This window comes from Gymnogyps californianus, chromosome 17 (genome assembly GCF_018139145.2).
Source record: "Gymnogyps californianus isolate 813 chromosome 17, ASM1813914v2, whole genome shotgun sequence".
Lineage (NCBI taxonomy): Eukaryota > Metazoa > Chordata > Aves > Accipitriformes > Cathartidae > Gymnogyps > Gymnogyps californianus.
Genome location: NC_059487.1, coordinates 5,394,029 through 5,411,453, shown reverse-complemented (window position 1 = coordinate 5,411,453; position 17,425 = coordinate 5,394,029). Strand labels below are relative to the sequence as shown.

At 44.1% G+C, this 17,425-nt stretch overlaps 1 long non-coding RNA gene across 2 annotated transcripts in view; it reads right to left on the bottom strand.

The window, feature by feature from the left end:
* Positions 1 to 4,116: 4,116 nt before the first annotated feature.
* Positions 4,117 to 17,425, bottom strand: part of LOC127023379 (uncharacterized) — a 57,986-nt gene continuing 44,677 nt past the window's right edge. The window contains exons 3-6 of one of the 2 annotated variants that reach the window (XR_007767432.1): positions 7,634 to 7,810; positions 6,898 to 7,128; positions 5,467 to 5,615; positions 4,117 to 4,677 (exon numbers count right to left, since the gene is read on the bottom strand). This is a non-coding gene — a long non-coding RNA (uncharacterized LOC127023379). The remainder of the gene's footprint in view (positions 4,678 to 5,466; positions 5,616 to 6,897; positions 7,129 to 7,633; positions 7,811 to 17,425) is intronic. The other variant, XR_007767433.1, reaches the window with a different exon arrangement.

The window sequence follows — 17,425 nt, the reverse complement described above, 5'->3', positions numbered from 1 at the left end:
AAATCTCCTGTATTGGCTTTCAACCACTTGCTAACAGAGAAAAACAAAAGCAGAACTTGATCTTTTGTTGTTGTTTTGGGTTTTTTTTCCTCCTTTTGAAAAAGGGATTCCTCATCTTTACCACTCCTTTATATTCTAACTGCCCCAGCTGGAAACCTTCTAGGCCTTTTTAAAACAGGATTAAAAACACAGTTTTCTGCATTAGCACAGCTCAAAAGGGTAACCTCAGCTCTTTTCTCTGCCAGCCAGCTTTTTAATCCTGAATCACATGTCACTTCAAATTATGAATATGATTTTCATGTTCCCCTCAGGCCTAAATTTCACCCAAGTAAATCCTCTCATTCAGTAGCCGGAGAAACGTGTCAAAAGCAGTGATCTTCAAGCACCGAGAGTGCTCTGGGAGAGATCAAACTGTCCCAGCCTGAACTCTCTGAGTGCCAGGCATCTTTTCGCCTCCTGCTTATTGTTGTTGACACCCTGCATCCCCCCTTCTTTTCGCCCTGGTCTGAAAGCCTGGGATGGCAAAGGAGAAAAAATAAGTCCCTTCTTAATTCTAAATATTTCTGGGATTGATCCTTTCTGCACTTGTGGGGTCAGAGGGAGAACAAAGGCGCATGCATGAACTGGTTCTGGGTAATGAGAAATTAAACCACCTGATACAGCGCTGCTTTCTTTCATCTTCTAGTACAGCTCTCCACTGATATGATCAGCAGTCAGACGAGCAAACTGGCTAAACGGCCCTGATTTCCAAGCCAGCCAGATCGGTGTGCTGGTGTCACACTCGATTTGGAGAAGGAAGCCCTTCCTCACCTGGGTTTCTCTGCGCTGTGCAGATCCCCCTCTCCTGAGTGTCTTACAAACACGAGCTAACTTAGAACATCATTGTCAGAGAAAATGTGCATTTCCAGCCCTGGTCTACAAATAAACAGATTGGGATCGTGTCTTGTGCAAATTACTTAAAACCTGAGGATCAAGCCTAGAATCAGAACTCTAGAAATCTACACATTGGATTCTGGAGGTATTTGACATTAGGTCAAATGTCTCCTCAAGAAGAGCAGACCTTCCCAGATCTGAAGAGCAAGTCTTGTCTCTTCAGTCTCTTTAGGGAGACTAGAGAGCTCAAAGGACCATGTTGAGCTTTCCTTTTCCACTCTGCCCCCAGTATAGTTTCTTCCTCTCCAAAAAGAACTATATTATTGTTTTTGTTATGTTTAGATATTTGTTCCTTTCCCAAGATGACTGTGGCCATTGGTTTTGCTTACTGTGATGGTAGATGTTGCGTCACAACTCAAGGCAGGTGCCAAGGCTTTGCTTACTTTTTCCTAATGGGAGCTGTGAAGCATATGGATACTGTACTAGTGAGGGCCATCTCCATCGTAACAGCATGACTAGGTAAGTGCAAAGATGATCCTCATTCAGTCTTTTCAGAGCAAGGAGCAGAGATGGTTTTGGTTCCAAAGGAGCTCTGGGGTTAGAAATAATAACTTTGCTGAGGTCTTCTCAGCACCAGTCCAGACATCTGAGTTCAGCTTTCTCCTGCAGAGAGTGGAGACACCTGGTTTGAGGTCATCTCCTCTGAACATGCTTTTCCATGGGTTATCTAGACTTTGTCAGCGAAGGTGTTTTGGTATGGTTTTGGATTTGAATTTTCTTAGGAGTTCTCCTTCCTCATAGGGGAAGAAGGTAAAGATAGACCCAAGACATCATGGAAGGTAGAGAGCACCCGAAACCACAGTGTGCTGCAAGTCCCCACAGCCACATCACATGGCTGCAACGGTATGGCCATTTCCCATTTGAAAATCAGTCACATAAATGTTTTCCTCCTGCAGAAGAGCAAACACAAATGTGGAAAGGGACTAAGAGGGCATGTTTATCGCTCGTTTACCTTCCCATGGTGAAGAAGCCACAGGAGTTATTACAGAAACCTCACCTTTCAAAACATTCCCATGGCCATGAACATGCTACTGAACAAATGTATATCCCAGGAGGATTTCTCATTCACTGGAAGATCAACTCTGATCCAGCCATTGCCTGTACTTTTTAAAGTTGCAGCAGCAAAACAGAAACATAGCAGTTTGCAAGAGAGGTGGGCAGGAAACAGTTTTTCCAATCCACAAGCAATTCTCAGTTTAGAGGTTTCCCATCCTAATACTGAGTGAAAGGTAGAAATCTGAAACTTAAAAGGATTCAGATCATATCAACCAAATAATTTTTCTGAACTTTCCTTTTTTTTAATATTTTGGTGTATAAATTTAAAATACTTTAATTTCAAAATTTTTACTTTTTAAATATAAATCACAGCAAATTTGAAAGCAAAAATATTCCTCTTTAATTCACTTCCCCCCCCAAAGACAGACATTCAGATCACCACCTGTGATTTCCATCAACTGGCATTTTTCAATTTAAAATAATTGCCAAAAACCCCCAATCAGTATTCAAGGCCATGTTAATGATGGCCTTACTGCAGCCTAGAGGTGGCAATAGTTTAGTGACTGCTGAGCTGCATGTACAGTTTGTAATCCCTTAAGTAGTGCTTTGAGGCTTCCAGTAGCTAATATATGTCCACCACCATAGCAAGGAATAAAATGAATATTGCTTCCTTTATCCCTTTATGTTTAGTATTACAAAAGCTTGTAGAACTGAATTTCCAGAGTGGTGATTTTTTTTTTCCTTCCACCGTTGGATGATAAATTTGTTTATCTTTGCTCTTGGCACCAAACTTTGTGAACATTTCTAAAAGAAACAATGAAAACTCACTCATGGTCTGCTAAATCAATACTCCCAGCGTCTCGTTCTCCATTGCCAATGCACCTTGTATAACCATTCACCGCTCTGCCTGAGTGGCGGTTTGCGTCCATTTTGCACTGGTGCAAATGACTAAACCAGCTGCAGAGCAACGGGGAATCAAAGCTCTACCTCCTTCCTTAGATGCCAATCTGAGCATCAGCTCTAAGAAATACACAGCTGAGGATGAGCCTTCATCCCAAGCCAGTGATAAGCAGAAAGGATCAAAGTGAACAAGATAAAATGACAGGTGTAGCCTCTCCACACAACAGGGATAAGTCACAATATTTCTGTACGGTTGCTTCCTTAAGCACAGAGCACAGAGACAGACTGGAGATGTGATTGCAGATGGTATGTGTAAGACGATGTAGACTCAAATTTGACAGTCACTTTATAAACGAAACCCCGGCTGTGTGATCTCCCTTCAGGTCTACTTGCTGCTGCGGAATAGTTTTCTGTGGGTAAAAATACCGAGTTTTCCAAAGCCTGATTTATGATTATTCTCTGCTAAAGTCTTAAAAACACAAAAATTGTTACAGCTATTTTTATCTCATTCTGGCATCATTGTTCTCCATTGCAGTAAGCGGAACTATCTTTTCTTAAAATGCTGGATTGAATCCATATTCTATTTATTACTTCTGAGGACTGCTCTTCTGTATTTTACAGCCTGTTGTTTACGAACTGTGTGGGGAGATAAAAAGCGCACAATCTGAAAAAGTGCAGAAGCATCATCATCCTTCTTTTTTTTCTCCCCAAAAGAGTGGCTCCCAAAGCCATCTGCTTTTTAGACCTTAACAGCAAAGCAGAGCACAAGAGCAAAAATGAAAATCTCTGGTGGATGGGTGTTTGGCACCTAGGCCAAAAAGCCCCTGGCTCCAAAAGGCATATGATGGAGATATGAGGGGTTTGAGGATGTCCCCTGTTCTGCCCCCCTGTGCTTTTACTGCTCTGCATTCATTTATTCTCCTTGTAATTTAAGTTCAGGGAGAAGGAATGAACGGTCTGGTCCTGAGAGTGGGAAGCAACTCATGAAGAAGTAAAGGAGGCAGCATGTATCTAGCAATGTTTCCATACATTTTAATTCTAACTCAGTCCCGCCTGTCCCCATATGAAAGCTTTGTGCATGTACTTTACATGTGGCTTGCAGCAGCCTATTTCTACCCACATCCTAGAGCAGCTCTGACATGGTGCTTTGTCCTTCACCCAAAAAGCTCCTGACAGTGTGAGAGCTGGTTTCCCAAGTAGCTACAAAATATTTGTCTGAATTGGAAAGGGTGCGTTTCCAGATCTTTAAAAATTTGAGAAAACAGTTTCCAGTTTAGTGTTTTTCAGTGATTTTTTATTCTGTGGACCGCAAAACCTTTCTGAAGAAGCAAACCAAACCAGCTAATGGGTTAGGTGGGTGATCCTGGATGCTGGCAGTGCCAGAGGGAGAGGATGTGTGATAAATAGATGGCCTGGCAGGCTGTGACAGCCCTGGAAGGCACATACAAACCAACTCGAGGGGAGTGAGCGCGCATAAGGGTTTTTGGTACTTGTTCACCTTTCACTCTCCGATGGACCACAGCTAAGCAGTGCAGCATCTGTTGGGCACCACTGTTGACAACATTTTGTCCTGTGACTCACACAGTGGCACTGGTGCACACCCTTTCACACATGGTGTGTACCAGAGGTTTCTAGGCCACATCCTCCTCCAAAAAATGAGAAAGAAAAGTGTGAGGTGCACAGAAACCATTCCTCCTTATGCAGATTGAGTTTACCAGGAAAGACGAGGAAGGTCCCCTTGCTGTGGTGCACCACATGGTACAGTCACAGCCTTCCCACCGTTCTGACCACAGCTGTGTCCACCCATGTTTTTCCCTCTCATGGGCACCAGGTTGTCAGGAATGCAACCTTCAGTAGAAAGCAAAGGAAAACGTAAAGAGAATTCAACCACTCTCACAGTCTTTTGGCACTAAAATCAACTTACTGATCAGTGCTAGCATCTTTCTGGATAGAGAATAGCTCTGACAGAGCTGAGCTGCTCCGCAGCACTCCCAGTCTGGAAGACACCTTTTCCCTGCTGTCAAACACTTGCCACTGGCCAGGTGCCACTGGGAAAGGGAGTAGGTGCTGGAGGATTTACATTTAACTCCATACATCTCACCAAGGTGCCTCAGTTATGAGTGTTGTGGGCTCCTGGCAGAGTGGATGGAGGGAGACTGGCTCTCACTGGGACAATTCAGGGGGCAGATGCTCTGAGTCACACTCATTTCCCATCACTAGAATCCCACCTCAGCTGGGATGGCAGGGATCCCTCCTCACCTTGGCTTTTAGGATGCAGTTAAAAAACTTAAGTATCATCGCCTTTACATGGCCAGAACACTCTGTTATGGTTGTCTAGAGTTTTGTTTCTGTTATATAAAAGCCATAGCAGTGAGTGAACTAGTAAATGTTTGGGTTTGGTACCTGTTGTTGAATACAGAGACTGAGATTTTAGAATACCTCTAAAAAGAGTTTGGTCCCTAGTTCCCTTCAACAGCCATGCAAAGTAGAAGGTATAACTCTCAAAGATGTCTGTAAAAACCCCACATCGAAAGCTGTTAAATCTGCAAGATTACTCAATTTTCTGTGGAAACAGGGTCCTCCAGTGGCAGATCCCCCAGGCCAGGACACTCCTCTTCCTCACTTTGGGATACTAACCTCAGCAACTTTGTCAAAATGAGGATCTCCTGGTAAGCCATTTCTCTGCAACAGGCCACATCCCAGCTCCCATGCTCACCCAGGGAAAGATGGGCTCCTGAGTAGAGTGGAAGTGCCCGCAGAGGCACGTTTGGATGTTACCAGCCCTCCTGGAACAGACACAACAAATGAGGAGAGTGATGTGGCTATAACAGCTATTTCGTGATCGTGCTTCACAGATTGTGCTGTTTCTGACTATGGTAATCATTAGCATCAACTTCCACAGCAGGTAGGAAGCCAGGGTTATTCACAGTATAATTTCACTTTGGAATCGAATTATACTATGAATACATAATTATACTGTGAGTGCATAATATTGTATTATTATGAAGATGTATGGATGAACTTCTACTACACTGAAGTAGAGAACTCTCCTATATCCCATCACTGACTTGTGCGACAATATCCCTACAGGTGGACAATCACATTAACATGGTTTCTGCCCCTCATCTGGTGAGATCATGAGAATAAGTCTGCACTCTGGTTCTCAAGCCCATCTGGTGTCTTTTGCTGAGACGGAACAACAAAATACTTGTGTTTGGCTATTTCAGAGAAAAAGACCAACAACAACAGAAAGCAGAGTGGTTTTGTTACATTATTTGTGTAATGGCTTAACACTCAATGTGGCATAAGCAGCAGTATCACGATGTTAGCCTCACATCAAACAGATGGCTAGGGAATTATGATATCTGAAAACCCAGAGCATCTTCCATTTCTAGATGCCAGTTAATAATACAGGTGGTGCTGTATGAAGGGAAGAGACTTCGCTACAGCTTTGGGGCTCAACTAGTCCACAGGGTCCAATTCCCAGTTCAATTGCAGTCCTTTCCTCCCTCTCGCCACATAGACATCTGGTGTTATTAAAAGCTAGTAAAAGAACTGTTTTCAGAGCTAGCTCCCCAACATTGCATGTGTAACCATATGTGGTAATATAGCATTACATTAAAAATAAAAAAAAGCCTGCTTATTGAAGATCGGCAACTTTTTTCAGCATCCCTTCTCTGTTCATGTGGTTACTGGTTCTTGTAACTGTTCTCGTCTTTTGAAGCTATTTAATTAGATGCAATGGGTGGATTCATTAAAAGGTCTTGACCACTCTGCTCTTTAGATAGCCATGACCTTATGTCTGAGTGTGGAAACCATCTCAAATCTAGCATCTTTAAAAAAAGAAATAAAAAAAAAAATCCTTTTTCTCTCCTTGTAGTGTATATGCTGGCCTTACTCCTATTGTGTCAACATGGACAGTTTCTATCACAATGTGGATGATGTTAAATAAATATGGAAAGAGAAACTGGGTAAAAAAAACCTGCTAGAAGAGAACAGATAGCACAGCACTTCGCTACAGCAACAGACCTTCTCCTCTGGAGTCAGTGGATTTGAGTCTTGACTTACCCAGGGGAATCTGAGTTTGGAATTTGGTTCATTCTCCTCAACAGCAATGGCAGTAAAGAAATAATGTCAGCTTCAGTGACCCTGACCTGAAGAGCATATCAGATTCATCGGTAATGTCCCACACTGGCAATCCAGATGCTAAATCTCTAAGGCATAGGGTGCTGGCCCTCAGGAATGGCATTTCTGAGCTTAATGGGCTGTGGAGCAAGGTGCGTCTCCTCCTCTTCCTCTCTGGGCAGACAGAAGAGGTGAGTTACAACATGCGGTGTAGAGGGAAAGAGGGGACAAAAAAAAAAAGAGAAAGAAAAAGGACTTATTTCATTAAGAAGCCTCCTTTGCTGCGGACAGGATGCACACAACAGGAAGGATGTGGACACTGAATAACTCATCTCAGGATTTCTCCGTCATTAAGGAAATGGAGGTATTGAAGCGTGGGTTTCCTTTGCATGCTATTCTAGTGAAAAGCAATTCAGCAATAAAGCAAAATGTTACTACTACTTTGCTGCTGCTAAAGGAGAAAACTTTCCCTCTCTTCCTCTCCCTGCCCTGCACCTGCTCATCGGGCTCGCAATCCACCAGCACTCAGCAGGAAAATTAATACTTACTTACTTCATGGTATGCTCCTTCATCACAGACACAGAAACACACTGTGTATCCACTGCATGGCCGCTTGGGCAATAGTTTAATACAACTACTAAACACAGAAGGGGACAGTAAAGCAAATCTAGGTACTTACCTTCCCAGCAGCTTCAAGGTTTCTCAGAAACGTGGCTGGAGCTGGATTTTGCCACCCCAATAGTGAAGGTCCCCAAGCCAAGCTGGTGCCAGGATGACCCTTTCATAGGAGGGGCTGAGATGGGAACAGGAGGCAACGAAAAGCTGGGTGTGCTGCTCCTGTTGTCCTTGGGAAAACCTGTGATAACAAAGGGGAAGGCAACAGATGTATCACCGCTGGGAACAGCCAGCTCTGACAAACTATTGCAATCAAACTCCCTAGATTTTCTCTTAACTGAAATGGTGCTCTAAATTTTCAGGTGAGTTTTCGTGAGAATAGCTCTCTTGACATCATGAGGATAAACAGCCTTAGTGCCATTTTAAAATAAAAAAAAAAGTTTTATAAAAAATAGATTGTAAACTTCTGCAGATGGGAATTATCTGTATTTATGAGTTTATACAGCTCCTCGCACAGTGCTGTCCCAGACCAAGACTCCTAGATATTACTGGAATACAAATGATATCAGAGAGGGATATGCAGACATTTTTGATAGTTTCATTTCATTTTTCATTTGCAAATTATTTTAAGAGGCAGAATGGAGGAGAACACCCACAAAAAGGAAGGCAGAATCTCTTGCAGGCAGAATACATGTAGGCTAAAAAATGCTCAACAAATTCTTCAGTGACCTAAGTTTCATTACACATCACCAGGAAAGACCTAACTTTAGGTTTGACCTCCACAGTGTTGTATAAATAGAGAAGGAAACCTGAGAAGCATTAAGATGTAGCCTTCCTCAGGAAAAAAAAAAGCAGTCCCTTCATTAATGACTCCCATTATAGCTATTCATTGTATCCTCTTTTCCTTAACAAAGTCTCACATTGTCAACCAGCCCTCTTAAACGTTCATTGTGTGCCCATTATCAAAATATAATTTTCAGCTTCACTGAACACATGTAGGAAATGTAGTAGTGTAAAAAGGAAGAGGAGGAGGGAAGATAGCACAAGAAAAAGAAAGAGAAAGATAATAAGCTTAGACTGTATTTGTGTAATTACCCTTTCCAGAACAATCTTCTGAGAAAAGGATATGTTTAATTTTTGTTATGTCATAAATCTTAAACTCTCAAGTTGTCACTGATTAGGCTAGTAACTAAACAACTGAAAACGGACACTGGAAGATTCCCTTCCCCACCACTTTACTTTTAATAAAGATGGATTTATTATGAATGGAGGGAGACCTCTGTGGTCAATTTTTAATCTGTTTTTAAGGACTGTCTAATAAATTTTATACATCCAAATGGGAGATTACTAGTGGTTTACACAAACTAAAAATTGTGCAATTTCAGAAGCATGAAACAAATCTGTTTAGGAAATGTCCAGCCAACACACCAATTTTTCTCTTTCCCATTCATGTTCTTTATCTCTTATAACATTATCTGGTCCTGAATTCGGGCTTTGTTCAAGACTATGACAGAACTGCCTCTGACTTCTATAGCAGAAGGATCAACCTCTCAGTGCAAGATTAAAACCTTGTACAATGAAATACAGTAATTGCTCAACAGACAAATGATAGAAAGGCCTTCTTCTCTGACCACAGCATGTCTCACCATTAACCTCCAAGAAGTTCTCCATTTGGAAGCTACTAATGCCACCAATTTATGGAGGGGCCTGCCCAATTTGAACTGTGGAGAGACATCAACAACTTGCCTAAGATCCAGCACCAAGCACTCGTCTGCAGGTAGAAAGGCTTGATCATTAACCCACAGCTGGATCTTATTCATCCTGCACTACCAGTGTAAGCTACAAGGACCAAAGCATGGATCTTACATAGAAGGCCCTCCACAGCTCTAGTTGGTCAAGTCAATGGGAGCCAAGAAGCCTGCTCCCACAGGGGAGTGAGCTAGGCAGTTACAGCAATGAACTGGGTCAGCCTGCATCCAAAGTCAAGTTTCAAGTTGCATTCTCAAGGGAATAAATACTTCTATGGCTTTCAGAAGCATATCTTTCAATGACTTGATTTCAGGAGATAAGCAGTCTTAGAAAGGGCTGAAAAGAGCAGACTCTATTATCTACTTGCAATTGGCCTGAACTGGAATTGCTCTGGATACATTTTAGACCTCCAGTGTCATGGAGACAGTGTTGGTCACCGTCCCCTGCATTGCAGCTGTCATCATATGTACATTTGTCACCCTTTTCACCCCTAAATATGAATATTTGCATTAGATTAGGTAGCATTTTAAATGTCAATGGAGCATTTGGCATATTGGATTTCCATCCATCCATCTTGAGAGTCCTTTCTTGTTTCATTTTTTTATAAGATATTGAGAACTTGGAACAGTTAGCACAAAATCAATGGGACTTTAACCAAGGGCTCTATCTGAGAGACACAGTTTTGCTCTTCCTGTCTTGGTCAACTACTGTCTTCGGAGCTTTCAGCTGGGCCGGCAGGCAGATGTACCTATTGCATAATTGCAAGGCCATCCCTGGTGGATGGAGCTCTGCCAGCTGGCAGGGAGGACACCTGGCAGCATGCAGGCAGGAAGGATACATCCACATTGATAACACGGTGGGGTCTAACAGCTCTGTGACTTTGCCTTTCTTTGTCATTAACATTCACGCTCTTGCGGCAGCAGGACTTACTCAGTATTTTAAAGGCAGACAATGAGCAGGGTACAGCCTTGAGACGTGGACAGTCTTTGGGATCGGTTGAACCTTGCAATTTGACCTGAATGGGATGACATGCAGCTGCATTTCCGCAGGAACAGAGCAGGGCATAGACTACGACTCACAGGATCGTGGCCCATCCCTTAGCTGCCCCCTCCCCTGCCAGCATTTGCCTGCAGCTCTGACCTTCTCCTTTGGTTTGCTTATCCCAGCAGGGCAGTGCGGTGGGTCTGAACTGGGCAACATTACTGCAGCCTACACTTCTCCTTTAACCTGCAGATTCAGCAACAGTTGTTGAGTTGAATCTTTGATACATTCACAAAATATATCTATACATGTATCTATATGTCCATATCTTATCTATCTATCTACGTATCTCCATGGATATATAGATAGATAGATAGAGATATATATTCCCTTCCTCTCTCCCAAAAACAGAATCAAAGACAAAACTTTTCTTTGCCATTTGAAGTTACTTTTTAATTAGGATATTTTTGGGGGTGTCTTCCAGTCTTGGAGGGTAACCTGTTCTGTTTTTTTATTTTTCTGTCAAAAATGCTTGAAAGAAAAATTACTTTTTCCCCCCATAAATTAAGCTAAGATCTGAAGAGATGGAGTCAAGTCATGAAGTGTCCCTATCCACGAGTGGGGAGTGACAGCTGTCACCTGGGTGCTCTCTCTCAACACAACTAAGGCACTGACAGATGTCAGTCAGTGCATATGAGAGAGCTTCTGGGCACTGGTAGCACAAACCTATTTCCCTGTTGTGGTGGCCGCTTCGGTTGCAAAACCTGGGTTAGAGGACATGGACCCTACTTCCCCACCAGCTTGGCTTTTCTGCACACCTCTCCTATGGCCTAGTTCAGTGCATCACCGACATGCAATCTGTCTGCTCACGCATGGTACGTGCAGCACCTCCCGGGCATGCCAGACTGATTGTGCTGACTTTACTGGCGACCTGCCCTTTCCTTAGGAGAGGGCCTCATGGAAAGGATGGTGGCCAGGAGCTGGCTGCTGCTGCCTGTGCTCCCTAAAGCTCACAAGCCTCTGAGGAACCGCAAGTGGCACATGACTAAACTTGGCTTTGTCCCTTCAGCCAGCTCTGCCGGCCGGGTGCCTGCCTGCCCCATCTTGCTCAGGAATGGTACGAGTGGGTGCTGCTGAACAAGCTGTATTCACACCTCCCAGCAACCTTCCCACAGCACAGCCGGGCGGTAAAGCATATGTGGAGAGCGGCTGTGGAAAAAGGTCAGCCTTGTAGGAGAAAGGAGACTTGCCCAAGACTCCTGAGCTTCCCATGGTGTCCGACCATGCAGAAGGCGTGCTTTACTTGCCTGCTGGTGCTCGGTTTGCCAGTTCCCCCTGTTTTCACTAACTCACTCCTGCTGGTCTCTGATTGAACCCTCTTGTGGCTTTACCTCACTTTGAGTCATGGCCTTGTTAACAAAGGTCCGTATGTGAGAGAGGCGAGCCATGATGGGAAGTGCAGCGGATATGCTGTACGCAGCACCACATCTAGTGAAAACCCAGTGGGAATGCCTACTGTGAGGTTTGCATTTTTTCCATGGTGTTTACTTAGTTCACTGCTCTACTCCTTGGCCTTCCCCTTGTGCCCAGGCTCTGTGTTTGCTGGGGTTTAGTCTGACCATTGCTGGCTTAGAGTGGCCTCTTCTCCTCTCTAAAGGGACAGCCAAACTGAAGAAGGGTTGTGGCTGGAGAAATGAGTGTATACAAATGACATAGTGCTCTTCACTATGCAGAAACTGGATTGTCAGTCACTCAAAACAGCTTATTTACATCATTTTGAATGCAAATCAATCTTTGAGCAGGTGTAAGTTATGACTGTATTCACTTTAAGGCCCCTTTATGCTATCAGAGCAATGAAAGGCAGTCTTACACCTAAAACCATATTCCCCCCTTCCAAGCTGTGGTAGCAATTTAGGTTTCCACCATCGTTCAAATTGATTGTTGCTACTCCTCCTTTGGGGATTATATTACTTTATCCTGAACAAATGCTGATGGAGACTGAGGGTCAGATTTCATCTGTATGAAAGGTGCAGATAGACCTGCTCCTGCTGATCTTGTTGGAGCAGATGAGGGTGTAGCTGCTCGCAAGGGTTCCCCACCATTCATATTCCCCCAAGTAGAGCCAGGAAAATGCGATGTAGGACACTTCTCACCCAGGTGAATGGCAAGCCAGCCATCTATAGCTAAGTGGAGGACAGCTCTTCACCTCCATCAACATCTCTCTAAGTCAAATTTATTAAAAATTAAGGTATTCCAGCTGCCAAACCCGTAAACTTAAACATTATTTAACCAAATAAAACTGTGTTCTCCATTGTACACCTCCTCACATGTAGCGGCTGTTGATGAATTAAGACTCTGAACAGTCACCTCAGCTTTTCAAGACTTTGCCTTTAAAAGCATACTATAGCCTCATCTGATATAAATCTACATTATCCCATTGCTCTCTGTGTTGATTTATATCAGTGGACCAGCTATTATACCAACATCAATAGCAATCTGCATCTCTATTGGTGGTGATTAAGGGTGGAAAAACAGCTGGGAGCAAGAGAGAATATGATACTCAAACTGTGACTAAAAACCTGAAAAGTAGGAGCCTGATCAATGCTGTTAGGAGTCTGCTGGGAATAAGCTGCACTTAGGATTTGACTTCGTCTGAACGGACAAAAAATCAGGCCCGAGCTGTCATCAGGTGTCCACCCTGGTCTTCCACAATTAGTGGCTCAGATAAACTGGGTGCAGTTTTATACTCATAAACATCTATAGTGGTAAAGCTAGGTGATGAGGAGACCTAAGTGAACCCTTAAGCGGTCCACATGCTGCTTTGGCAGTGCTGAATTTGCACTTTAGGACTTAGATACTCACTTCACAGCACCTAATGTGGGGTTCAGATTTTTTTTTTTTCTCCCCCAGAGATTCAGCTGCTGGTGACTCTCAAATTGGTCCTAAGTAGCATTTTTTCCAGAACTCAGTTCCCATTATTCTGAGTTCTTCTGAAAGATCCATGTATGGCACTTCTCAAAGCTGCTGCCAGAGAGCTCAGCCGCTCCCAAAACCAAGCCGAAATAACAAGGAATGCAGCATGTGTTTTCTTAAGAGCCAGGTAAAGTTCGTCTACGAGAGAAGCAATCCAGGAACAAGCCCAGGGAGCCTCCAGACTGAGAGGCTTGGGGTTTTTTTGCTTTACAATTTCACAGCTTTAAGTCCTTTCAGGCTCTCCCCATTCCTGCTTTAAAAGGCTGAAATTCTCTGTAGTGCAGCCACAAATATCACAGCCCTCTTGTCAACGTCCAAGCAGCTCAGAGCTGCAATTTATTTAAAGCTAGCCTGAAGTGAACCAGTTAGTAAGAGCTGGTTTCCTATCACACCTCATTTCACCTTCTGCTTTTGAAGCCCACTTAACACAGCCCTACTATTCCTCGGGGACTTCAGGGGATTAAGGCAGGCCCCTTGACAATGCACTGACTGTTCTAGCGCTGTTGCCTTTTCTGTTTATCAACTAAAATGAGAGAGAGCAGACCAAAAATAAAAGACAAAGAAGGAAAGAGAGAGGGGAGAAAGAGTGAGAGATGGAAGGGGGGGGGGGGGGGGGGAGGAAAGCAAGATTTTTAATGCAACAACAAAACACTGTTCTTCAGGGCTTTTGTTAATATTAGTAAGCTTCAAGAACAAGCACTTGTACCCTTAATAATGTAGCAGAGAAATAATTTCCCTAAAGCTCCCTCTCTGTATGTCAGATAAGTTGCATTTGTTCCACTAGTTCTCCTTTCTCAGGGAGACCCAGGTATAAAAGCCCAATGGGGCATTCAGTTGCCTGTGTCTGAGGAGCCCAAAGGATTGTAACTCTTATTTATAGCAGTTGATACCAGTATTGGATCCTTACTTCTTTACTTTACTAAAATCCTCTTGCTGCTGGCATCATGCCTAAGGCATTGTCTACCTGCAAAATCTGCAGCATTATCTTACTCATAACAAAGCTTGGATAACACTGTGAAGAGTTACAATAACACAGGATGAATGGGATCTACCTGAACTCGTTATTATACCATGATCTTGGGAAGGCTTGCTGCTGGATGTTGAGCAACAGCTACTTATCACTGCTCTGTCCTGCAGGGAGCCTAAATGCTGTGAAAACCACAGTATGGAAAAGACAGGCAAATGCTATGTGCTTTCATGAAGAAGGTACAGAAGATGTCTTCTAAACAACATCCTCTTTGAAAAAGAAGGATACTCTGCGAAGAGACATGTAGAGCACACAGTTTAATGAAAATCCCAGCAGCAGTGCTGAGAAACCCAAGGCAACAGTAAAATATGCAAAAGCGGTGGATGGTGGGACCCCACAACACCAGGCTTGAGAATTAGGAACCTCCCTCTATCCTTCAAGCCACCAACATCTGGAATACACATGAGCCAAGCAGGCAAAGGAGGTCTAACAAAAGCTGTTTGAGGCAGCTCAAAAGTTCAGGGAGCCCATGTGGCTTTTCTATGGAAAAATGCTGTAGAGGATTAGATATCTGCCACTGCAGCCCATAAACCTTTTTCCTCTCTCGCTGTCCTATGTAGTACACGTTTAGACTAGTCTCTACAGGACTTTCTTGCCTTCATCACTCTTCGGTTATATGCAGACAGAGAAAGAAAAATAAAAGAACCCTATAGCAAGCTATCCATCAGCCCTCCAGGACAAGTGAGATTCCAGCCTGTCGTGTGCACTGAGCAGTGGCTGGGACAGCATCGGGGGCAGGTAACACAGTGCACAATTAATCACCTTCAGACTTCTTTGCATCATGATAGGACCATCTGGTCCTGGGGCGAGTACAACAATCTTTGATTGCTATAGCTGCTAATTAGCAACACTCCAGAAAAGGGGTCATGCTTCTCCAACTGGATAGGATCTACTCCAACTGGATAGGAGCTCCTACCTTCTGCTTGTGTAGCTGACTCCCATCAGCCTGTATTTCCTTTCACAGTGGCAGAGTTACTTCTGCTCTCCATTGCTATATCCCTGTTCTGAGTTTCACCAGCGGCTATCTGACACAGCCTCAAAAGTCCTGTCACGGGAGTAAAGAGCTGAGGCATCAGTTCAGAGTAACATCCTGTGCAGTCAGCAGGTGCCATGAAAGGACCGTGATTTTGAATGTTTTCGGATGTTCGCATTATTTGTTTTGCATTGCCCCAGTTGTGGGAAACTGTGATCAGTTTTTCTCCCTGGCTAATGCGTAGTGGGAAAATTCATTTCCTGCTGAGCAGTCCCTCTGCCCTGCAAAAGACAGCAAAACCTCCGCCACCATGTCCCCTTGGGAGTGGGGGCAGGAGGGGGTCTTTGCGAATCATAGACATTCAAAACCACAGCCCACAAAGTAACCTCATCAGGTGGGAGCAGGTGGGTAGGTTTATACTGGGACTTGTTTCCTCTTTTAGTTTTACTGGTTTCCTTCAGCAATCATTAGGGCTTAACTAAGCTTTTCTGGCTTCCTCTTGTGCTTCTGAAGTTCTTTTGTTCCCACAGTGGAAGTGGAGCTGTAAGGAACCCAAGCTTTCAAATCAAATAATTTTATATCCCTGAAATTCTTGGTCTGGGCTTAAAGTTCAACTCAGCACTGGCCATTTGCTCCACACAATTAGGGAAAAAGGACAGAGGGAAAACTGGTATCTTCTGATGCTGAAATCTCTTTATATTGGCTGATTCTTTTTCTTCAGATCAAAATAGACTCACAGTATTACAGTGTCAGCACTTACTTGTCACACATCCCACACTGGCCCAGAGGGAGAGCACAAGCAAGCACCTGTTATGAAAACATCGAGCAATGGAGAAGCCCAAAGACACTCTAAGGGATTTAGTGTGATAGCTTTTAGACAAAGGACTATCCTGCACCTGGCAGAAAAAAAAACAAACACAAAAAAACTCCCCAGATGCAGAGTTCTGACTACAGAGGCATAAAGCAGGGTCTGATCTGCTGGCAAGTGATCCGCCGCATGGCGTTGCCATCACCAACTCTGTGACTGCCCATTAGGTACAACAAGCCCCTTTCCTCCCAAGCCCCACAGTCACCACATACAGCCCCAGATGGGATCTTCTCACTGCTGCCTGGAGCACCACTTCACTGGCTACTATAGAAAAGTCACTCTTGCTGCAAATCCAACTCTTATTTCTTCTAAACTAGGCTGAACATTACTTCCATAGCTCCCTGCAGTGAAGAAAGCACTGACTGTGACAGCCGCTGGTGCTATACAATGTTCAAGGCTTCAGGAGTTGCTACCAACCATCAGTATCAGGCACAACAAACCTGCTCTAAGCTCTGCCATGGCATAACAAGTCTTTCCTGGGTGTGTGCAAGCAGCACAGAGTCTGCCATCAAAATCTGCTTCAGAGCATCCACTGAATGCATTAAAAAGAAAATGAATTGCATTCAACTGGATCTCAGTTCATCCTCCCAGACCAAGATTTTAAAGAAAGGCCTCAAGTGACTATGCAAGTTGCAATACTGGGGGATGAGGGGGTTATTATCTCCCAGCAAACTGGCTGGATTTGGAGCACCCTGATGCAGAGAGTTAGGGCATGGATAGCAGCATGCTCCACATCTTCAGCAACTGTAAACACGTCAGCTCCTCCCAGCTCACTCATTTTGGTCTTTCTGTCAAACTAAGCATGGGGACAGCCATGGGGACAGCCATGGGGACAGTTGCTTGCAGAAGAAAGGAACTGCTTTCCTCTGGTCCCACTTTAAATTCTGGGATTGTAGAATACTGGCTGCATCACAGGCTTCCACTGTGCAGTGATCAGGTCGTAGGACAACCATGGCTCCATTTCTCCACCTGAAAAGGAGGCAGCAGTTCTTCCTCTCTCCCACACAGTCTCTGGGCTCGAGCCCAGGGGACCTTGTTACTCCCTACAGCCTCCCAGTGCTGCAATGAAGAGATCAGCAGTCTAAGCAAGGGCTCCCCCAGCACCAAATGCTGGAGAGGTGTCAGCCCTACCAAGACCATATGCAGCCTAAGACAAGGCACGGGGCGACTGTCCCTGCCTCCACGTTGTCACTTCTCTGCTGCAGCCACCACTGCCAACACCTGGCAAAAATTTCTGGGAGCTCTGGTATCAGTTTCTGATCCCAAACACAGATACAAAACCCCA